A 24,481-nucleotide genomic window follows, 5' to 3' on the forward strand; every position below is an offset into this window, starting at 1 on the left:
TGTATATATATATACACACACACACACGTATATATATTCCAAACGTATATATATTCCAAACATTACCAGAGTAAATGTCTCCAGACATTTCCAAATGCCCCTGGGGAACAGAATTCCCCCAGCTTTATAGTAGCCTGCTAGTAAGTTTGTTCTTTTCTGCAGAGAGACATTACCTCATTCCTCAAGGTTGCTTATCACAAACACAGTGATGGACTGGACAAAGAGCAGTTTTGGGCTTGAATTTGGGGTATAACCAGAAAACAGGCTGGAATACAAGAGACTCACTGACAAGTGTCTCCTGACAGCCACACAGTCGACTATAGAGTTTCATTCATTAGTTAACGCCCAGTGATAAAGTAAGTCCAAAATACAGTCCCCTCTAATTTGCTATAAGTTTCCAAATTTAACACCAAGATCCTATGTTCAAAAATTTTAGTTCCTTTTCTTTCAGAAAAAAGAGCCACATTTAGACAATCTGGATTAATTCATCACTTTGGCCTCCTTGCAGTGTAGGAAAATGAGCCAGCTCAGCACTCCTAACTGCTTACACTGAATTATAGATAACACACAACATAGAAATAATAAATATGTCTTAATCATTGATTATTTTCTGTGACAGTTTGGACATCTCATCATCATATGTAATGGCTGTCATGAGAAATGATTATTTCCTTGAAGGATGTGGTTGATAATGGTATTTTCCAATGACAGACCCACAAGATCAAGATAGAAAAATGCAGTAAGTGCAATGCATTTGACTTTAACTTACCAGATCTTGCACATGGGAGCAGAAAACACTAGGTCACCACATTATCAGTATACAGTCTACGAGACCCACATTGCTGCTGTGGACCAGGACCAAAGCGGAGACTGACTTACTGTTTTGGGCAGAAAGGAAGGAAGCAGAGGCAAGGAGAATACTTGCCAGTATTCCATTCACAGGGAATTCGTTAGGGTTTATTAATGTCTCTCTAAGGCAATTGAATTTTAAATGCTTCTTTCTTCTGTGAATTCATAAATTTAGAAATTTATATTATTATCAGCTTTGGTCTCCAGATCTAAATATGGTTCTTTCCTTCCTAAAAAATGTCCCCCATGAACCTTTATAACCTTGAAAATTTCATCTTCCATTATTTGGTGCTTATTTTCTTTTTGTAAGTTGCTCAGATCAACATGAGCTCAATGCAGTAATCTAAACAGGGTCCTCAAAATTATACTTGCAAGCTCTGTACCCTCATCAGTGGTCTCCCCTGTCAAATCATTCCAAGTTTAATGCAGCTATACAGTATGGTTCCCAGAGGTTTAAAGGTATGTTTCCCCTTTTTATACATATTTTTAGCTTTAAACATTTTAATGTTTTTGAATCAAGTAATTATTTTGAATGCCATTTAAATTCATACTTTTAAATTGTTTCTTCTGGAACTTTCCTGTTGGTCCAGTGGGTAAGAATCTGTACTCCCAATGCAGGGGGCGAGGGTTCAACTCTGGGTCAGGGAACTAAATCCCACATGCATGCCACAACTAAGAGTTCACATGCCGCAACAGAGAAGTATTCAGGCCACAACTAAGAAGTCCATATGCTGCAACTGAAAGATCCCACATGCTGCAACTAAGACCCAGTGCAGCCTAAATAAATAAATAAATAAATAAACATTTAAAAATAAATAAAAAATAATAAATTGTCTCTTTTGTTATCTATCTGTGTATCTATGTATTATTATCTATCTGTCTAACTATCTATCTGTGTTTTCAGACCCACTTACCCTATCTGATACAGAATTAAATAGAAATTGAATAATTTTTTAAAGCAGTCAAATATGAATGCATCCCTACATTTTTTTTGAAGTTTAATCTAGACTTTCATTTTAAGATCTGAAGCTCTCAATTAGAGAGTTTTCCCTTTGTCTTCTTAAAGTAGATTTATAGTAGATGGTAGTAATAGTAGTAGCAGTAATTTTTTCTATTGCTTTCTTTTTCAGTTTTCAGTATATTGAAAATTTTCATTAAGCTTCTTCTGGATTTCATCCCAAACACTCATCTACTGAATAATCAAGACCTATTCTTTACTTACCCCTCTCAAGATTTCAGGCTATTTTTTCAAGGCAAAGTTTTTTGTACTCCTTATTTATTCAACATGCTCTTTTGCCCACCAGAATTAAATCTTAGCATCAGAAAACTGTAGAATAGCTCATGTACATGTCCTATTGATTACCCATGTTTTCTATCTTTCATCATTGTTAATCCTCACTTCTTTCAATCCCATGAATTAATAATTTAGCACTTTTAGGTCCTGTGATATGCTAGAAAATAAATATTGGTCTCTGCCCACTCCCATTCCTAGCACAGACCTCCTGAAATCCTCATAGTTTCCTGGGTGAGAGGAGCATCTTTGATCTAATGAAATGGCTCAAGTTTGGCTCTTGCTGGCCACCAGAAAGAACAAACCATAACTGGAAGCTTGGAATTTTTGGCCCCCCCTCCCATTCTATTAAGAAGAGAGAATGGCTGGAAATTGAATTAATGATTTATCATATTGTTACCGAACTCAGGTTTGGCTACTTGCTTCTCAAAAGCAAATAATCAAGAGGCAAGTGTCAGTAGAAAGGAAAGGTGCTTTATTCAGAAAATCTGGCAATCTAGGGAGAAGGTAGACTCTTGTTTGAAAGCAGCTCCAAAGATTCTGCTCAGCCATGACCATTTTTAAAGGGGAAAAAGGGGAAACAATCTGAATTATTAAGGTAGGAGGTCAGATTCTTCATTATATTTCCATTGCATGAAGACCCACTGACTTCTCCTGATCTTATTTTGGATGTTATCTTGCCTACGTGGTCTGCCTGCAAATTTGCTAAGGGATAGCTGGGGGTAGAGAGTCAGCTCCTGAAGCTACAAAGTTACTTCTTTCCTAGTAACTGCCAATAGATTTGCACATAAAACCCATCCATTCTTTAAAATGGAGTTAAAATTGATTTTATTTAAATGTACTTTTCTGACTCAATTCCAGATGAGTTCTATTTGCAATAATATGCCAGGAACCCAGAAACCAAGAAAAGAAAGTATTTGTGTTTGGTGTGTATGTGCATTTGTACACATGTGGGGTTATGTAGTTTAAGAACTGAGTTTTCAGAAAAGAATCCAGGTAGAAAGAACTTTTTAAAACAAAGAAACAAGAAACAAAAGTCTTTTAACATATATGCTAGTACACACAATGGTCTACTTCATAAGTGGCATGAAGCGTATCTTGTATTGGGTTACATGTGCATTTTAATGGCATTATTTTAGGGCCATAGCAGACTGGCTCAAAGAGAGTAGATATCATTATCCACTGGCCACCCAAAAGATTCAAGAGCATCCAAAACTCAGATGGGGGATTTTAACTTTTGAGATATGATCCAAAGGATTAATTTACATTAGAGTCCTTTTGAGATTTAAGAATTCCAATATGTTCATCATCAGTGAATGAGGGAAGCTGTCCCAGACAGAAGTCTCACACTTGAGCCCTCAATAATGTACTCAGATTAATTCCAAACATGAATAGGACCTATTCATGCACTCAGGCAAGAACAAACACTAATACTCCCTGCCCAAAGAAAAATGTGGATGGATCCATAACCCCTGCTTTTTAATTTCACCTTTTAAAAAAATTTACATAGAGCATAATAAGGTTTACAAATGTATAATCAATAAATGTTCACAATACATATACCTATGTGGCCATAATTCAACCTCAGCAGCAGAAAAATGTCAATACCCCAGAAAATGTTGTTGTGTACCTTCTAGTCAACATCCCTCACACATAGTGAACCATTCTTTTTTCATTTTTATTCTTTGTTTTTAAATTTATTTTATTGAAGTATAGTTGATTTACAATGTTGTGCTAATTTCTGCTGTACAGCAAAGTTGTTCAGTTATACTTATATATACATTCTGTTCATGTTCTTTTCCATTTTGGTTTATCACAGGATATTGAATAGAGTTCCCTGTGCTATACATTAGGACCTTATTGTTTCTCCATTCTATATGTAATAGTTTGCATCTGCTAATCCCAAACTTTTGCTATTCTTGACTTTCATATAAGGGAAATATACAGAATGTCAAAATAGTATCTGTTCTTAAATCTGTATCATTTTCTAAAAACTTTTACTAAATCACTTTTTAGGTGATAGTATGCAGGTCTTGATGAACTTGCCAAAACTACAGGTCATCTATAGTGTTCTAAGTCACGACTAGCTACTGACACTTGGCCTAGAATTATTTTATCATTTATTTTACTATTACAATAATAAGTCAATGATATTAAACAAGAAAGATTTAAGAGAACAAGGTAAAAAAAAAAAGTAGGCGGAAGAGCATACCAGTGGAGGTAGTATAAAAACTTGAGACTCATAATGTGCAAGTTAAGCAGGTGATAGCTGAAAGAGTACTACTGTAGTACGCTTTCCTAATAAGCTCAGTTTTCCCATTGAAGGAAGCCCTTCACACAGAGAAAAGACAAAATACCCATTCTCCTGTGACTTCACCTATTTGAGCTTTTATGAAATTTAATTACAGAGGACAGAGAAAAGCCCTCCACATGTGTCATTTCTTCTTAAATAATCACCTCTGGTTGTTTAATAGAAATAGGCATCCATGCTGTAATCATTATTTTTTTTAATAGAGGAGAATTCTTTTCTGTCTCTAAACAGTGACCTTGCATTGAACACACACACACACACACACACACACACACACACACATACACACAGCAGAGAAAACATTTATATTCCTCTAACCAAGATGTTCTTATTATGTCTGTTTCCCAGGAAGATAATTATGGTGCAACACATAGAAAATATGGGTATCAAAAGCTGCACTGTCAGCCTAGCTTACTGAAGGTCCAAGTGGGATAATCCCACGGATGAAAGCCCTCTAGTATGAGCACATAATTCATTGCATTATGGGCAACAAAGATAACATTAGCTTTTGTGATTTCTGTCCTGTGCTGGAAGGGGATAATCAGGAAAGGACATCTTTGAAACGTTAAATCAGCTTTGGCTTGGTTCATATGTACCAGCTTTCAGAATAGGATGGTATTGCCACTGATGAGTTTCTTCTAAATGACTGTTTTCTCCAGCTGTATTTTGTAAATTGTTGTTGCATTAAAGAGTAAATGAAACTTCCCTGAAGAACACACTCCACCATGACTTTAGTGTCTTTACTGACACATCTGTGAAGATGGATGGACCCTAAAGAGCTAGCTGCAAACTGAGTGACTCATATTTGTCTCCCAGGAATGTTTTATATGCTGCAAAATGTGACAAAGGCCATTAAAGAGATTATATTTCCCAGCAATAAATCTGTTGTCCTTCCTCTGCTATTCCAAACATTCAGACAATTGCTATGGAATTACTCATGGCCCTGAAAGCTAGCAGTCATTGACTAGTTGCCTTGATATTTTCCCTGAAGATAGGGCAATGTCAGTAAATTTCTGAAATTGAGAATAGGTGATGAAAAATATTTTTAAAAATTACTTTCTAAATCCTACTCATTCAAAGTTTAAAAACATGTTTTCCCGAGTTTATGTTGATAATCAAGTATATGTTCCTGATGATCAATTAAATGAAAATCTTCAATGCCACAAAATATTGTTAGTTGTCCTCTAAAATGTGCATTCATGGAAACTGTTTACAGATGTTAAATTGGTCAAGTCAAGGCAAGTAAAATTCTTCTTCTATTTATTAAGATTTTCTAAGCTGGGAACTTGTCTCTGACCTTGAGAGGACGATGATAGTAAAAAGAGATCACACATAGCTATAAAAGCATACAATCAAGTGGTTGATTATTTGATGCCTGTCTGAAAGCATTCACAGTAGCACACTTACTAAATGCAATAATTACCAATGTTTCCAGGAAATAAGGTCAATTCAAGGTGGTTGTTAAAGGATGAATTGATTTGACAAGTGTGAAATTAGACTATGATTTTAAGACACATGGATGCAGTAAAAATGCATGTAATTGCTTATTAAAGCCACATCAGACCCAAGAATGAAAGGTGTTGTTTAGCCCAGCATGCCCATCATCTCGGTCTATGGTTTCTCATGTTGCTATTGGCTCACATCCTGTGTCTGTTCCCAAATTCCTCAGTTTTGTGGCATACTCTGAACCATAACTCTTGGCATCTCTACAGTTGTGTCCATTGTATCTCCCATGGAGTTTCACTTTATACCCAAGACTCCCTTTCTCAAATCAGGGACAGAATCTTCTGTTTCCTCTTCAATGACCTTTGGTACTACCTTCATGTGATCCTGGAATAGGGCCATGTTGCACTTAATTGAAATAAATGCTAAGTGGAATATCAGTCTGAACGGACCCAAAAGTAATGAAACAAGCAAAAACAACAACAACAATGCATATTGTTTTTTACCTGTGTACTAATTCTCCTGAAACTAATTGTTTACACATATTAGAATGACTGTAATGATATAGTCATATCATTATATATGATATATACATATATATCATATATATTAGAATGATGTTATAATATAGTTTCATCATGTTTTGCTTTTTAATAAATAACAAAAACTCTATATCTTCATCTTGCCCTTTGCCACATGAGCTGAGAGAAGCCATAATGCTCAGTGGAGAACCTGGTGCATCCCCATCAGTAAAATCACATGAAAATAACAAAAAGTAGTAAACAAACCCAATTTCTGTCATCTCAGAAGGCCAATCAACTTCTTTCAGGAACAGTCTTATATTTAAAGGATTTGGGGTGGGCATGGCAGGCAGGGGAAAACATAACATAGCTGAGACTGAATATAATAAAGAATTAAATTTGCATTCTTGGGAAATGTCTAGCTCCTGCTTGTTCCCTTATTACTGGAGAACTCTGAACCTACTTCTTCCATCTAGACACCAAATCACTTATTGCCATGCTGGCTAACAGTTAGTTACCTAGAAATAACCAATACAGTTTGTTGTAATGCATTTCTCCTTCACCCTTAAAAAAGTGTGTGTATGTGTGTATAATATAAGCATAACATGTAGACATTCACCTTTATTATACAACTTGGACAGTTCTGATAAGCTTCTGAGAAAGAATTAATAATCAGGGCTTGGTGTGGGTGGTGAGGAAAAACCTACGTTTCAACAACTAGATCATGGGCAAAAACCAGTTGCCTGAATTGACTTAGAACATAGCAGAAAAATGGAAGTAATATCAGGAGCTCAGGAGAGCAGAGTAAAATTGATAATTCAAGATTTTAAATATGTAAGATCATTGTCAGAAAGAACACTGAAAACATCATGAAGTATGTAGAGTAGAGATAGATGAATCAATTTTTATCCAGGAACCCTAAAGATCTTAAATTGTTTGATGAGCATTGAGTGTTCTCTGCTTCTCTTTCTATTTCAAACCCAACCCACTATTTAAAACAAACAAAAAAAGGAAAAAATTTAAAACAAATTCCATAACTGTAATTTCTGCTGCTGTAAAAGGAGGTAGCAGAAGAAAACAAAGCATGAGTTTTTCATATATAATTTTTCATGTTCTGTTCAGGAAATATTCATAACTACAATGTGTCACTAAATATGTGCATAATATCAAAATATCTGCCTACATTTTATAATTATAAATGTATATAATTTATTTCTCAATTTTTATGGAGAGAGGAAGAAAAAGTGTAAAAGTGAAGATTCGGGAAGTCTGAGACATTTTGAAATGGGATTATATGGCAAATCCAAAGAACAGATGTATCTAAAAATGGCTGAATAAATTTGGAAGGGGAAACAGGTAGATATCACAGTGAGTGTCCATGTATTCAATGAAGGTTGAGGAATAATCAAATAGCCCTCTGGAGATTGTCTCTGTCAAGCATCTTCCTATTTGCCACATTCTTTTGTTAGTGCCACCAGTTAATAACTAGGGAAAACCATAACTATACATAGTTCTATGCTACCTGTAGCCTAGCATTATCTCAGCAAGTGACTACTGAACAGCTCTGCAATTTAAATCCATGTTGTTCGTCATCCTTCCAAACTTTATCCTTAGAATTACAGGAGAATTTCAGGGCAGCCTCATTTTACAGTTTTCCACCTCTAGAATGTTTGCTTTACATTATTTAAAATGATTGATGTGGATTCACTTAGTATAAAATGTCATTATGTTACCACTCTTTAGGTCATTTAATCTTACTTAGCACATACTGCATTTTATGACAAATGAATGCACAAGAATAGGAAATATGTGCCCCTAGCAAATCAAGATTACATGAAGTCATTCAATTTTATTTTATTTCACAAAGGAATTAGGAAGGACTTGTCTGAATAAGCAACAGTCTTGAACACTTTGCACTGGAATGTCCAATGATGAGACCAGTTGGTAAAAAAAAAAAAAATCAAACTAGGAAACATAGTTATTTTAGATTATTCCCACCTGGCAACTTGTTTTAGTGCTTCCTGTAGTCCCCATAAAAAAAGTCCACTTCATATTTCATTTAAGGTCTCTCTGATGAAGGGAATGTCTCTCCTTTTTCTCAGCTCCCATGTTGTGTTTATAGTTGTCTGCTTAGTTTAACTCTGGAACAGAAATGATACGTTTTAAAGAACATAACTATAGAAGATAATATGAATTAAAGAGTTCCTAAACTTGTGTTGTTGGAATCACACTTGAATCCTCTGTTAAGAACCATTTTCCCCAATCAGCAGTTCACCATTAAAGGTGTTTTCCCTTCAATTTAGGGTTTAACTTCTTGTTAAAATCCAAAAAAAAAAAAGAGCCTATGGACTATATAACAATTTAAACTGTCCTCAGTTACTTATACTGTAGAGTAATTGAAGGATATGGAAATCAGTATTTATAGGAAGATCAAGTTATTCTTTGTTGTATTTACCCCCTTTCTGGTAGTGAAGGAAAGACACGCAGTAACACTTATACCTTTAATTAAAAAAAAAAAAACTATATGTGAAGTTTCTATACAAAGTGTAAAGTAGATATCCAAACTGAGCTACTGTGTACAAAGGTAACTGGTATTCTTTGTATTCAGCACATTAAACCCCAACCTCCACATTATAAATCAATTTAAGTAGTTGGAAAATAAGTGGCATACAAGATATTAAGACAGTTTTGTGTTCAGAGACAGAAAGAACATGGTCTTATGATTTGACCAAAGCTGCATTGGAATCTCATTTCTCACATTGACTCTGTTTACCTTGCACACATTTTATACAACTAGTTTCCTTCTCTTTAGCTATAAAAGAGGAGGAAAGATAGATGAACCATTGTCTGCTGCAATTTTTTGTGTATATTCGGTAGTGTATGATAAGTGCTCAGTGGCAGATAATCATGTTGAAGTATTATGATAATGAGAGCTCAGGAAACATTGGCTGGTAGACAGGCAGTGCACTGCACACCATTGCAATGCAGCATGTTAAATACCAACTATCATCTGTACTTAAACCACTACAATCTCTAAATTACCTTTCAGGAAACAAGAACTGCAAATCCACTCTTTCCACAATATCAATTAGGAAAAATATTCTACATCTGGAGAGTTCTTAAGAAAACAATTTCACAGTTTCAGAGAAACCATGAAAAGTAATAAAAGAGAGAGTCAATCATTTTAGAATCAAGGCAAGAACCCAAATGCTAAAACTAAGGTATTCAATGTTTTTCATTTAATCACAACAGAAAACCCATTTTCATTATTATTGTTGTCATTATTACTATTAGTTGACAGTTTAGAAAATGTATTATATACTAAACATTGTGTTGGGAAATCCTAATTCTCACAACAACACGAGGTAGACAATAGGATCATCTCTGTTTTACAAATGTGACCTTTGAGGCACCATGCTCAGAGCAGAAATCCACTAGATGTGTTAAGTAAATAAATGAATACGTGAATGAATTCACTAAATGACCATTCCTGTCAGAAAAATTACCCAGTGCTATACAATTTGGAGTTCAGAAACACTTAAAACTAGGATCCTATATAGGAGTGGAAACAGAAGAAATACTGACCTGATTGAATGTTGTTGGTGAGTGTCATTGCTGAAATTACAGTGAAATCAACGCCTAGACCTGTGCCAGGCTTGGGTCTCTGTGTGCCCAGGGGAGGGAAGGTCAAGGATTTGAAGACCAGAGCCATTGAGGACTTTGCACCTGGGTACACAATCCACAGAGATCAGTGACGGTGATGAGTTGTTACTGGCATTCCTCTGTCTCCACCTTTGGGACATTTTAGAAATACTCCTGGGTCCCACCCCACAGACACAAACACAGGGTGTCAGGAGACTGAGGCATTTCATTGATCAGCCAGAATTGGGAATAACTGAGATTCTTACCAGCCCTGAGGACAAAGTTGAATGTTAAAGTTTTCCCTCTATCTGTCTCATGCTTAAAAAAATAGAACGCTATTAGATGTGTTGAGTGAATAAATGAATAGGTGACTTACTTAACTGAATATCCCTGACAGACTTCCTAAATTAATATTTGCATTTTCATGTCTAATCTTAAACACACTCAATGTTTTCCTATAACAGCTCTGACCAATTTTCCAATCTCTTCCCAACTTGGCTCAGCCTCACACCCCTTAGTGCTCACAATCCCCTAACTCCTTCCCTCTAGTCAATGTCCTAGGGACAAGCAATAATAGACATTACCGTTCATTGATCATTTCAATTATTTAAGGCACTTTAAAACCCAGATGCTATAAGTTCTTACAGTCTCGTTTCCCCCTTATAACCAATATACTTACAGTCTATTGATAGCAAAATATTCACCCCAGACACATAACCTCACAGCTCCTCATCCAAGGCTTTTGCTCATGCTGCTTCCTCTGTTGGCCTCTAGTTGCTAATGAGACAGGCTGAGGCTCTCTCCTCCTATCTCCAAGGGACCAGTACCTGAAAGCTAAAAGGACTCATTACCTTCATCAATCTTAGTCATAGTCATCTGTCATTCGGGTAGACCACCATTAATCATGGGCTTCAAGGAAATGCTCCCTGCTCATGGAAACCTTCACATACCATGGTGAACTTTAAATCACACCAGTGAATAAACAATATTTAACAGACTGCTACTACTTTGTGGCTTACCTCTTTGTCTGACTAAGCAGTACTATTTTGGAAACTTTAAAAGGAAATGTGATGTAAATTACACATTTATAATGCATCATCTTCAGTAATATTTTTGGGTTTGAGACACTTGCTTAGTCTTGGGTTGTAAAGAAAACATGGTCAAGGATATCTACTTATAATGAAAGCAGTACAGCTGAAACATTCTTTAAAACAAATTAACAAGAGGAGTATATAATATTGGAGATAAAATATAGAGCTAAATTAACTTGGCATAACATATGAATCCAGACATATTTCTTATAATCCTACATTTGTCTGTGGAATGAAAGCATTACTATTTAGTGATGATAATGATGATGGTGATGATGATGACATTAACCACTATAATTTTTGGCTTCTGTACTAGATTCTTTTAACTCAAATCTCAAAGTCATGATGTATTATATAATATCAATTTATTAGTGAGTTGAAAACTTCACTAATGGAGGTTAATTAATTTAAATATTGTTGCTGAGGTACTCAACTGTGGTTTCACAATTTGATTCAATTATGTGTTACCATCCAAAAAGACCTACCATTGTATTTAATGCTCTACTTTTCTATAGATAGAAATAATGAAGTTTTAACTGGAAATTTTTATGGTCCCTAATCATAAATAATTGGAAATTTAGTGCTATTTGATAATTAATTTAGTCTAAAATCTAGTTAAGTTAATGAGAAAATATTTCAAACAACTATATCTCTTATAACTAAGAGAAAAAAGAAACTAGTATTAAACACTAAAAATAATAGCTATATGGAGAGCCTTTGTAATGTCTTTGTGATTGTGAGATTCTTTCTTTCTTATTTTGGTTTAAATCGTTATTTAGATATGTAATTTGGACAACCTCGAGCTTCCTAAAAATAATAGAAGGCAAAATATGAAGTTTAAGAAGGGAGTCTAAAAACAAGTACCTTTAAAGAAGAAACATGAATTAATTGTTCTAATTATCTTAGAAAAAGAGAAAATCCCACTACAGTTTGAGAATTCATCAAAATAAAGTGGGTGGAAAAGAGAATTTCACATGATTGCTTTCCTTTGTTTAAACTCAGGTACTATAAAATATAAAAATATGAAAGAAATTTCTCATGGTTCTGGACTCTCTGAAGGGAAGAAAAACAAAAATATAACACATAATTAAAAAATGAGTGTACTATTAGCAGAAAATAAAATTTAATGAAAAGAAATTTACCAAACAAATACATATGACTTTGGATTTTTTGTTTTTGCTTTTGTGTTTTATGGTTAGTTACACTTTCCTGCAGATCTATAGTCTTACACACTTAAGGAGGAAAAAAAATCTGGACTGACATCATCTTGATCTGAGGAATAAACTCTTAGCTCACATTGTCAACTTTGATTATTAATGCGTTCTGAAAAATGATTAAAATTGTACATATATATTCTCATTTATCTCATTCTTTGTTAAAATAAACTATTTTTCCATTTAAGTAACTCAATAATCTACTGAATTCCAGCAGAAATACTCTGAACGTAAATATGTATCAGTAGATTTAATGGTATAAGCAACTCTATGTATGCCCTTATGTAGTCTTTATTACTTGAAGCTGGAATTGTTTAGTGGTTAATAACATGAATTTTCACATTGAGCATATATGGGTTTAAGTTGGTATTCTTCCACAATGTAACCTTAGGCAAATAACTTAAAAACACTAAATCTCAACATTTTCATATATTAAAAATGTGGATAATATCACCTTAGGTATTTTTTTGTGAAAATTGAATAACATTTTCCATACTAGGCACATACTAAGCACTCCATAAATGGTGCTTTATTAAAAGCATCATCATTGTCAATATAAAAAGATATATTCACCTTATATTTGTTAAGTAACTACCATATACTCCTCTAGGTATTCCAGACACAACTATGAATATAAAGTGAAAATTTCTACTCTTGTAGATCATTAGTTCTTCTGTGAGAAGATATCTAAATGAAAGTTAACAAGAACAATCTGTAGTGTTTTAGATGGTATTGAGTACAATGGTGAAAATAAAATAGGAAAGGTTGACCAGGCTTAAAAAGAGGAAGAGAATGTTTGTAATTTTAAGTGAGGTGGATTGGCTAGGCTTCACTGAGACTATGATATTTTAAAATATGTATGTTTCCAAATTTGTATGTGTGTGTCAAAACACAAAGTTGCTAATATAGTAAATTTCCCACTCTATTTTATTTTCTGTTTTGGTATGAAAGAATATACATTCAGGGTAAATTACAGTTGACCCTTGAACAACAGATTTGAACTGTGTGGATCCAGTTATAGGTGGATTGTTTTAGTAGTAAATATTGCAGCACTATACCATCTACAGTTGGTTGAATTCACACATGCAGAACTGTGGATATGAAGGAACAAAATATATAGAGGGCCAAATACAAATTGTAAGCTGATATGAGTGCACAGAGTATTCTTACACCAACACTCTTATTGTTCAAGGGCCAACAGTATTTACATATGTACTTCTGTACCACATTGCCCATCTTAATTTACACACACAAAAACATGCATTTTATTATATATATATATATATATATATATATATATATATATGTTATATGTTTATGTATTTATACGTTTTATGTCCTTATACATAATTTCATGTATTTATGCATAGTTGTATACCCTTATTTTTATATGTACCTAATATTTTTCACAGCATTTTCACAAATGTTATCAAATGTTGCTTTAGGAATGGACAATCTGACTTTACATTTTTAAGTTAGTTTTTGCTAGATAAAGTTGCTCTCTAAAAGTGAGTATTAACATTTTCCCATTAGCATTAAGGAAGTTCTAGAAATATAATTATGCATGCAGAGTAGTACAGTGAAGCCTAGGATTGTTATTATTTGAGAAGCAAAATTGCTCTGGGCTTTGAGCATTGGTAAAAAGAAGGGTGGGTATCTATCTGAACAAATTCCTGGAGGTCTAAGACAAAAGTAAGAACAAAGTCATTGGGAATTCCAGAGAACATCATGAAAAGTATTATGAAGAAAGTATCAAGTTAGTCTAATTCAGGAAAATGCTCATGGCGTTAAAGGCATATAGAATAAGAGAAAGTCAAGAAGACTTTTTTAGGTCATTGAGCTCCATCTCAGACAGCCTTTTGGATGACTTTATGGAGTTTTTGAAACCAAGCATTAACCAGACACTATCTCAGGAGGGTACTGCTCACCATAGTCCAACCAGCTCTGTGCCTGACAGATGGAGGGGGAGAGGCCTTGAGATTCATTATCAAACAAACACAAAATCATACTAGATAATTGCTTTTATTTTTATGCTCAATACAAGAAAAAATAAATCTCCTCTTTTAAATGAATGAAAATTGAAAAAGAAAAGAAAATCCAGATAGAGTACTTTGTCCATCAGAAAAAGGTAATCAGCATTTTGCTTGGCAGTGAAGATTTAATTACATAAGTTAATGTAGGAGGTGAAATTAAGGAGCAAGGTCTTATGTTGAATTAAAATTGATTGACTCTAGAACATGTCCTTAAATTGAAGAAAAGTAATAACTTGACCTTTGAAGTCATCAAAGTTATAAAACTTCTTTAAAAATATAATTTTCTCTTTGGGAAATTTGATTGATCACTTCTAAGCGGGCTGTCAGCAAATGTTATAATTTTTCCATAATTTGGACAGGCCTCATTTAAAGATGGAAATTGTTATTCAGACAAAAGTGGAGGAAACGTTATTTGCAAACCAGGTAGGGGAAAGGAATAATTTTCAATCTATATGCAAAACAACAAATATGTATAATCCATTCATTCTGGCTCAATTAGTTAAAAAGTAAAAGAGAGTGAATGAGAGAGACTGATTTAGCAATACTGTATGCTACGCATAATATTGGTGTTTCCAAAGGGAGCCAACTAATTGGTTACATCAGTACTTTGCCAGCCAAGCAAGTCACACATGAGTTGTGTCATGTCCCTGATTGAAAAGCATAAAAGCCGAAGCTCATGGAAGACAAGGAGAGAGGAACACTGGAATATATTTCTGAATATGTACTTAAAGACTTACCAGACATAGGGCTAAATCAGACATTGGATTGGCAATAGAAGAGAATGTTGATCTCTAGTTGCATTTTCTATTGTATTTCTAGGAAAAAATATCACCTCCTTAATTTTTAATTTATTCTCAATGAAGCTATCTATGTCCTAGTTATTGTTCAAGCTTGTTCTCTGCCCCCATCTCTCTCTTTCCATCTCTCTCTCTCTCTCTCTTTCTTTCACACACACACACACATAAACACACACACATACTAAACATTGTTTATGCTTACATGGACTTAATAGAGAAATTAAACGGGGGAAATCTGGTGCTCTAGCATTTGTATGGTTGAAAAAAATAGCACTATAATGCAGTCTCATTTACACTTGTGCAGATATCCTGCAGTTTGAATTATTGTAAGAAGAGTCCATCTTTACATTTTAATGCAAATCCAAGGTATATACTTAACTATACTGTGATCAAATGTAAAGTAGGATAAAGTGCTGTTGGAAAAATGAGAGTAGGCTAAATAGGAGAATGTGCCTTATGCTATTGGTATCTTGAAATATTCAGTGACTCCAAAAGACTACCAAAAAGTCCTTTGAATTTTTGATGAAACTGGCTTAAGTCAGGTCCAATACTCTGAAATCTAGCATTATTTTCTTGATGTCTATTATTTTTCCTTAATATGTGTCCTACCCTAATAGATAGGTCCATACCACTGTATGTCCATCCTAGATCTTTTATTGCTTCTACTAAATGTGTGTTTATATGTATATGTGTGTGTTTGTGTGGGGTAAGTGGGTGGGGGGAGTTAATGATAAAAAATTTTTATTGGAGCAAACCTGACTAGCACTCAACATCTGTACCTGGTGGTTGGCATACCCTAATCTGTGGTTTTAGTTATCTATCTTGTAACTTCCCAATATTTCTGCCACTTGCTTGTAAGCTCCCTGTATATTTCTGCCACTGTTTATGCTCTCAGAAACTCCAGCTAAATTCCCAAGAAAAGTTATACAGTGGAATAATAATGAACTTTGAATATAATATCATCTATGAGATAATGTAGCTTAAGAAAACACAGTATTTGTAATCCCAAAGACTTGGATTTGGAGCTCTTATTATGACAAACTTGATGTGGGAAAAAATAATTGAAACTTTCCTCATATATAAAATGGAAAAATTTGAGTAATTGTTGAGGTATTCAATTAAAGTGTGTTTAGAATGTAAAGAATGTGATGTTAAATTAATTCACTAAGTGGAGTTAAGTTACAGAAGTCATGCTTTTTAATTCAGCAATTATTTTTTATCTCTTAGCAAATTCAGGTACAAAATAGTATCAAGATGCATTTTACTTTAAATTATTAACCATTACCAGGATTATGTCTATATGACACTAACTGATAATACAATAAAACTTAGAGAATTGTAAAGCCTTGTATATTTTGATGTTCATCATCAATGAGGCAAGATTTACTATATTTTTTCACTTAATTCCACTCTGTTTCCCTTGTTATTAAATACAGAGTATGACTAAGATCTTAAAATGTTACTCAGTTATTATTCTGTCATATCTCCTCATGGCTTAATCTCTGGAAGAATTATCAATCTTTGGAAGATAGCTAAAGGTTTGAAGTGAAGCAGCATGCATTCTGAAATGGAATTTTATTAAACACATTTGTATTTACTACAAAGAGCAAGGAGCAAGTGTAGTTTCAAATGTTTGCATGATAGAGGTATATTTCTAGGAGCAATATTATTATTTCTTCATAGCAATATTAAATTAAATGTTTATATCCATAAATAATTATCTGAGTGCTCCCACAAGCATTATATCATGTAATTGTAGGAAGTCAGTAGGGAAGCTGTGACTGGTTCTCGTTCAAAGTGTGAAGAAAATAGTGTAGATTCATTTGTGTAAATAGTCATTTGTTAAATGCCTACCATATGTAAAGCATTATAATGGGCACTGGGAAAGGAAAATGCAGTACTAACACAGAAGCCCAGGCTTTCAGGAAGCTTACAGTCAAAACAGAGAAAAAAAAAACATGTATGAACAATTATCCATATTAGGTAGCAGTCAATAAAACCACTTTCCTCTGGGCTACTTCACATACATAGTGCTGTGTATCAGCAAAACTTTCTTTACCTAATGTATTTTTGCCAAGAAGTTACCCTACACTCACCTTCTGTTTGGGACTCTATTTTTTTTTCAGATTCTTCTGGTATTTTCTTTCCCTTTCTTTTCTAGCATTTCCTCACTTTACATCTCTTATTTCTTGCTAGGATTCTCTCTCTCCCTCAACAGGGCATATTTTGAATAGTGCTGTATTTTCTGTGACAACATACTTGCTTTAAAAATTCATTTGTGTAATAGTGCAGTCTGATGTGTATCTCCATCTCCAGGTATTTTGTCTTAGTGGTAGTTTGCTTTCAAAGTGTTCAAAGCAGGTATTCCAGAAAACATATTCAACCTTCAAAATTCTTCATATCTCTTTATAGCAAAAGTTTTGTTAATTAAAATAAAAATTTAGAAACTACATTTTTTGCATGAAATGAGTAAAGCTCAAGAAGAATGTTTGGTTAGAAAAAGGTAAAGACTCCTCCACTTTTCTTGGGCTAGGCAGAAAATCTTGTGAGCACAGTAACTTCTCACCACTGGGCAGTCAAGCAGATTCTTCAGTCTTGGAGGATACTCTTCCCTTGGTCCACATACAAAGCTTGCTGCTCATCATCAGAATATTGCTGTGTTTTCCTTGGAATGAGCCCTTCAACCTGTGTGCTATTTTGAAAATGTCTAATAATGTATTCTCTGTGATACTAAAAGGAAACCTACATTTTGGTATGTCCAGTTGCCTGTTTTCTAGAGTTTGGTCTAAGAATTGCTTTCATTGTGGCTTACCATCCATAATGAGATTGAAGAAGGGAGATTTATGACAAAGTATTTTGATCTGGACTCATCATTTCAGGACTCCACTTGGCTGGTTGGGGAAAATGTTCAATTAATGCTATATAAAACTAACTATACACAATGTACTTTTGAGTGAAAATATAAGAAGTGTTAATGAGAAGCCATAGACAGCTTCACAGATGAGTTTACTTGAGATGATCCTTAAAGAATAAGTATAATTGCTGTAAAAGTAACAGGAAGATCATTCTGGGCAGAGGGACTAGCCTGAGACAAGGCATGGAAGCCTGAAAATACATGATAATTTTTAAATTGTGATTAATACACATTTGGATATATTTGAAGATGTGTGTGGAAGCTTGTTACACTAAGAGGATAGTTTTCAACTCTTAAACACTACTATATCAATATTTTTCCTATCTTTATAAAATATACAATAAAATTGGATTAATACATGTTTTAGTTCTATCTCACATAGAGAAATGGAATATAGGATTGGGAAGAAATGCAAGTGGCAGAATCAATGGGGATTTTTTTAATTGAAAGAGACAAAGGAGAGGTTTCAGGGACTCTAAAAACTGATACAATGTAGAAGACCTACACATCCAGTGATAGAGAAAAACATGGAGGACACCCACTCTGATGTGGCTCATACTGTTCTACTCACAACAAAGTCCTTAAATCTCTCCAGTTTCCATTCAGATTTCACCCATCTCTCGAGGACCTTTCAATCCCACCTCTTCTGAGTATAATGCCCTTTCTAATATTATCATTATTGCTCTTCAAATTACTTTTAGCACCCTTAACATATCTGTTTAGTACATAACACCAAGCATATAATTAAGAATTTCAGAGGAGAGCACCTAATTTTTGTAACCACACTATGAACTATTAAGGAGATAAAAGCAATGGTTGCTTTAAATATAACCTTGTAACATATTAAGCCTTGATCAAATATTTGTTTAGTAATAATTATTACAGAGAATCTAGAAAGTAATATTATAGTTCTTAATCTATTGCATGTTTGAATGCAGGTAATTTTAAAATGCAATGACACCTACAGCAAATTAATACAAAGTAGAAGAAATCCTTAAATAGCATTTAATTTTAGAAAGAAGGATAAAGCCTAAGAAAATATCCCAAATATTTTGGGATTTTATTTAAGAAAATGACTTTATAGAACTGACTGGAGTAAAGCCACATAAGGTTCAGTATCACAGCCTTCTCTATCTTTTCTTGTCTCCATTGGTTAGAAGGATGAATTCCCCATGCTTCCCCTTTTTCAGTGTGTGGAGCCCATTTGTGTAGGTCATTTTATTTGATAAAAATAGTTACCTTGAGGAGAAGTCAAGACAGGTACCAATATTAGAATCTTTGAATATGAGAAAATCAGTTAGTTCTTCAAATTCGTATATCTACTGAGAAAGGTACATTGTAAAACAGAATCCAGGCCTTATGTATTTCGAATTACTTTTTTTCTAAAACAAGAAAGTAGACTCAACATATATGGATTGCTAACAAAAAAAAAAGATTTTGAATTAAACATTCAGTTAAACTGACATTTTGAATAATCACACACCCCCATCCATTAAGCAGTTCTTTTAATTTAAATGTTCTTATATACAATTTATAATATAGTACTTAGAAAAAATAATAAACATTGAAATTTTATGTTATATCCCCTCTGCAAATTTCCTTGTATATATTGTTCTCCAAATAACAGAAGTTTACAAAATAGTAAACAGAATCTTTAGAAAGAATATCACAATTCTGTCTGCTTGTTTGATTGATGCCATGATCAAGCAGTGTGAGTTTTATTTATATCTTAAAGAAATGTAATTTAATATTAATAATAGTAGCTCAGATTTCTCCAATTCTGATGGCTGGATAAGTTCATTTTTGAATAATGACATAGGCAAAGTTTTAGAAATACACACACACACACACACACACACACACACATATACAGGTATATTACTTCATCAATTATATGTCCAATGTATATTTAGTGAATACCCACCAGATGAGAGGCGCTATACTACATGCGTGTAATACAAGGAAAGCAAACCTGAGATGGTTCCATTGCTAATGGAACTTTGTTTCCTACCATTTGAGTATATTTTGCCATAACTTTCCCCTATTATTTCTATTTGTATAAGAATATCACATGCATAAATTTAGGGAGAAAGTAATTTGACAAACTAATTGCTATTTTTTTGATTATAAATCACTTACCCTTAAATAAATTGTATACATGTAACTTCTCCTATGTAGTGATACCTAACTTATTTAGTGTGGGGGAGTTAGTTGTGCCTATTAAAGTAGATATTAGCTGATCAAAACATTAATCCCTAGTATTATCAATCTAATCGTTCTACTTTAATGTCATTTTTGTCATAAAATATAGTCACAGAATATTAGCATATAAAGGTACCCAGAGTTCATGTAGTCCAAATCCCAATTTTAGTATAAAATATTGCCTAGAGAAGCAAAGTAAATCATTAAACATCATAAACCAAATTATTTGTGACTAAACATAGCCACTTTGAAGTATTGCAGTGGAATGCAGAGAGAATTCACTGCATGCCTAATATTTGAATGGCACATGGTATGTGTTTGTATCCCTGACATTATGTCCCATTGCCCTCAAGTAGATTATACAGAATGTAGTATCATTTTGAGAAGCTTACTTTTTAGCATGGATGACTTTATTTAGCAATTTGTGTGACACAAATATTTATTTAAATATCTATTTATAATTGATAATTAACAAGCAATAAAAATAAATGAAATTTACTTTTTAATTTGCTTGAATGTTCTAAATATAGATGTTTTTAACCAGTTGAACACCAACATATTCCTTAAAGAAAAAGGACATTCAGCCTTTACTCTATGTGCCTGTATTCTCCTAATGTAACATCAAATAATAGATTATTATAATTTCTTAGCTCTATACACTCATGCTATTAAAGGAATGTGACTCTTCTATTAGCCAGCTGTGACATTGCTATGAATTTTTTATGATAACAGGTGTGAGACACACACATTGCTATTCCTTGTGCAAGACCCAAGTCAGAGATACTTCAACTCATCATTGTTCTTTCCACTCTGGGTCAACCCAAAGATTCTCCAAGACTTTTGCAACAAAGTAAGCTTGGCAGTCACTTTAACTAATCACTTCTGGCAAATGAAATGAAATCTATTTGATTTCCTTTGGATAAATAATAATATTAATATAAAATTATTGTTGCCTTCCTCTTTTCTTTCTGTTTAGCTATTTTTTTTTAGAATCTGACACGTTTTAATTCAATAGAAAATCACGTGATATTTTTTCTGGCCAACATAGTGCAATACAGTGTAGTAGTATATGTCTCACATGAATATAAAAAAAAATCAAATGAACAGGTTTTTGTTGTGCATTAAGTATGTGTTGAACACTGAGTTCCATTTTTAACATCAGTGATCAGATTCTGGGGGGAGCATATGAAAATACATTATGTGATTAAAAGACTAAAATAAATTTTAGGGTCTAAATTTTGTAAAAGTTCAAAGATGGGAAAAATCACTTTGGTTTTAGTAGTTTCAAAGGCTTTATAAAAAATGTGACATTTAAATTAGACTTGGGAATGTTGGTACATTTTTAGTTTTCTTCAAAGCTAATAGAAAAAGCATTGATGGTTAAGGAAAGGCTACATCCTTTTTTACTATATATATATATATATATATATATATATATATATATATATATATACACAATTTAATTCTTATAAAAACAAGAAGAAATGTAAGAAGTCATTTATTACATATTCATTTGGAGATCGCTATTGTTATAATCTAGGAGGCAAAGTTTACCTCATTTATAAAAATTTGGGGAAAACTAGAAAAACTGCAGGCACATTTTTGAGTATAAAGCCATCCATTCATTTATTATTCACTTAATCTGTATACACCCTGAAAATATGGTTTTAGGTGAAACAATCAATAGATTAATATGAATTAATTATCCTTGAATAATGGAAGTAGAAGCAAAGTGTTTTTAGTGATTACTCTTGGCCAGATACTGTTAAGTATTTTTATGCATTATCTCCATCTTCATAACAGATGAAAAATTTGAGGATAATAGAGATTACATGGAATGATCATGATAATATACTTAGTAACTGGCAAAACCTGGGCTCAATTTCATGTTTTAGTGATTACAAAAGTATCATAGGATGAGGTGTTGAATTAAGGAGCTCTTGTTTCAAATCACCATCAGTCTCACAGTCTGAGTGACCTCAAGGGAGCATCTTCTTTTCTTATCATCTGTCATCAGCAGTCACCATTTTTTAATCCAGTGTTTGACCCTTGGTGTCAAAAAACAATGTTATTCATGTATCACTCCAAGAAAACAGTACTTCATTTATTATAGCTGATTATTATAACCACATAATATCCATAGGAATTATCAGAAGTGAAGGAAGAAGATAAGCATTTCATGTTTTAGAGTGGACTGTTGGAATTATTTGTTTTTAAAAAGAGGATCCTAAGGCTTTGGTTATGTTATTGTGTTTCAAGCACATTAAAATTTGTACAAAAAGCTAAAGTTTTCAAGCATATTTTATAAGCTGGTTTTTGTAGAAATATCCTACTTTATGGAAAATCAGTATCAAATCTGTGTTTCCTTTTTGCAAACTTATGGTGTTTTTTAAATTTATATTTCTAATAAATTTACTATAAGATTGTGCTGGATTAGTTATACCTAAAGAGGGAAGAAATTAAAATTCATGAAAAAAAATAATTATCTCAAAGGATCAGAGTTAACAGAATTTCTATTTAGGATTGTTCCTTAAAAGTATTAGGGAATAAGCTGTGATGTTATGTGTAAGATTTTTTTTACCTGTCTCAAAGATCTCTAAAATTCATGTTCATATTTTTTCCCTAGGTAGGAGAATCCATTAAAAATAACTTTTTCTAATATTTTCAAAAATTCTGGATAAATGTAATTTATTAATTTTTGATACTATTTTTAACTTGAAACATTTTATAATTTCACTTATCACATCTTGAGATGATAAATTCAACAAGGTTATACCCCTTGTTATGTAAGTGTTTATTTTGTTAAACTTTCAATCTTCAAGGCCCTGCAGTAGGGCTAAGATGTTTTTTCTGATAGGACATGAAAACATGCTTAATTTGGTGAATGTCAAATGAATGGCAAAGATGTTAAGAGGTATAAAATTTAAGAAGTTAAATACTATCAAAAAACTTTTATCTCAGTAATATACTATTCAAAACTAGGTCTTATTTACCAGCTAATTTTTCGCAGATGTTTATCCTTTAAAAAGGGAGCCTTCATGGCTTCAAAAGACAGGTAATTGGAATTATCTACACTAAATAATTCCTGTATCAATCTAGACACAAAAGTTGAGATTGATTAAATGAGTAACACCAAATCATAGCACGGTTATGGCAAAGCCTAGAATTAAATTATTCTAATACCTCCTATCTCAACTTTACACTTTCCAGGAGAACCAAACATTCTCAATTATTTACTCTGTGCTTAGAAAGCAACATACCTTTGTTCATTACTCAGGACAATTTAGTTGCTTAATTATCTATGTATATAAAAATATAACTATATGCATATATATAAAAATATAACTATATGCATATATATATATATATATATATATATAAGTTTCCCTGCAGAACTCTCTTGAGACCAGGTCACCAGAACTAAATGATATTCAAGATGTGAAATTTCATGATGTAGTCTCATTCCCTAACATCCTGCCTAGTATATAATACATATTTAACCAAAGGTATATTTTTATTTGAAAAAGGGGCAGAATTTATTTTGTTCTATTCCTTTGTAAAAGGAAATAGAATTAAAGATTCCTTGTGAGCAACCTGTTCGGTAAATAATACACTGTTCTTTCCAGAAACACATAAAGTGGACTACTTTAAGCTGATAGGAGCCATGATCCTATAAAAGGAGATGTCCTCTTAAAACTCCAAGATTAATTTTATTTGTTCTAATTATAATTAAAAATAACCAATTCACAAGTGGCAGCTTTATTACATATTTATTTTATAGTCCCAGGCACTACTTATTAAGCAGTCCATTTTGCAGTGCCATCAAAAAAGTCCTAAGTTAGATATGTACATAGTTGCTTTGTGTTAAACAATGTTGGCATTTTAGATCTATAATTTGGGGTTGAGAATTAATTCATTTAAATGATAGTTTAAAAATCCAATAGTAATTTCCTTAAAATAAATATGAACAAGAAAACAAACTCAGGCATTTTATTTCATGTCTCCTGTGGGTTCCATGATAAAGTAATTATGAAATCAGTAATTAATCACCTCTAGAGAACAATAAGGGTATTGTAATTCTGGAAAATAATGCATCCTGCTTAAATGGTTGGATAATAACCAACTGAGCTTAACACAAACATTGAGATAATAAAGACGAGAAAATGAAAATAA

The sequence above is a fragment of the Mesoplodon mirus genome, assembly GCF_964341445.2.
Source record: "Mesoplodon mirus genome assembly, chromosome: 14".
In the NCBI taxonomy this organism is placed as follows: domain Eukaryota; kingdom Metazoa; phylum Chordata; class Mammalia; order Artiodactyla; family Ziphiidae; genus Mesoplodon; species Mesoplodon mirus.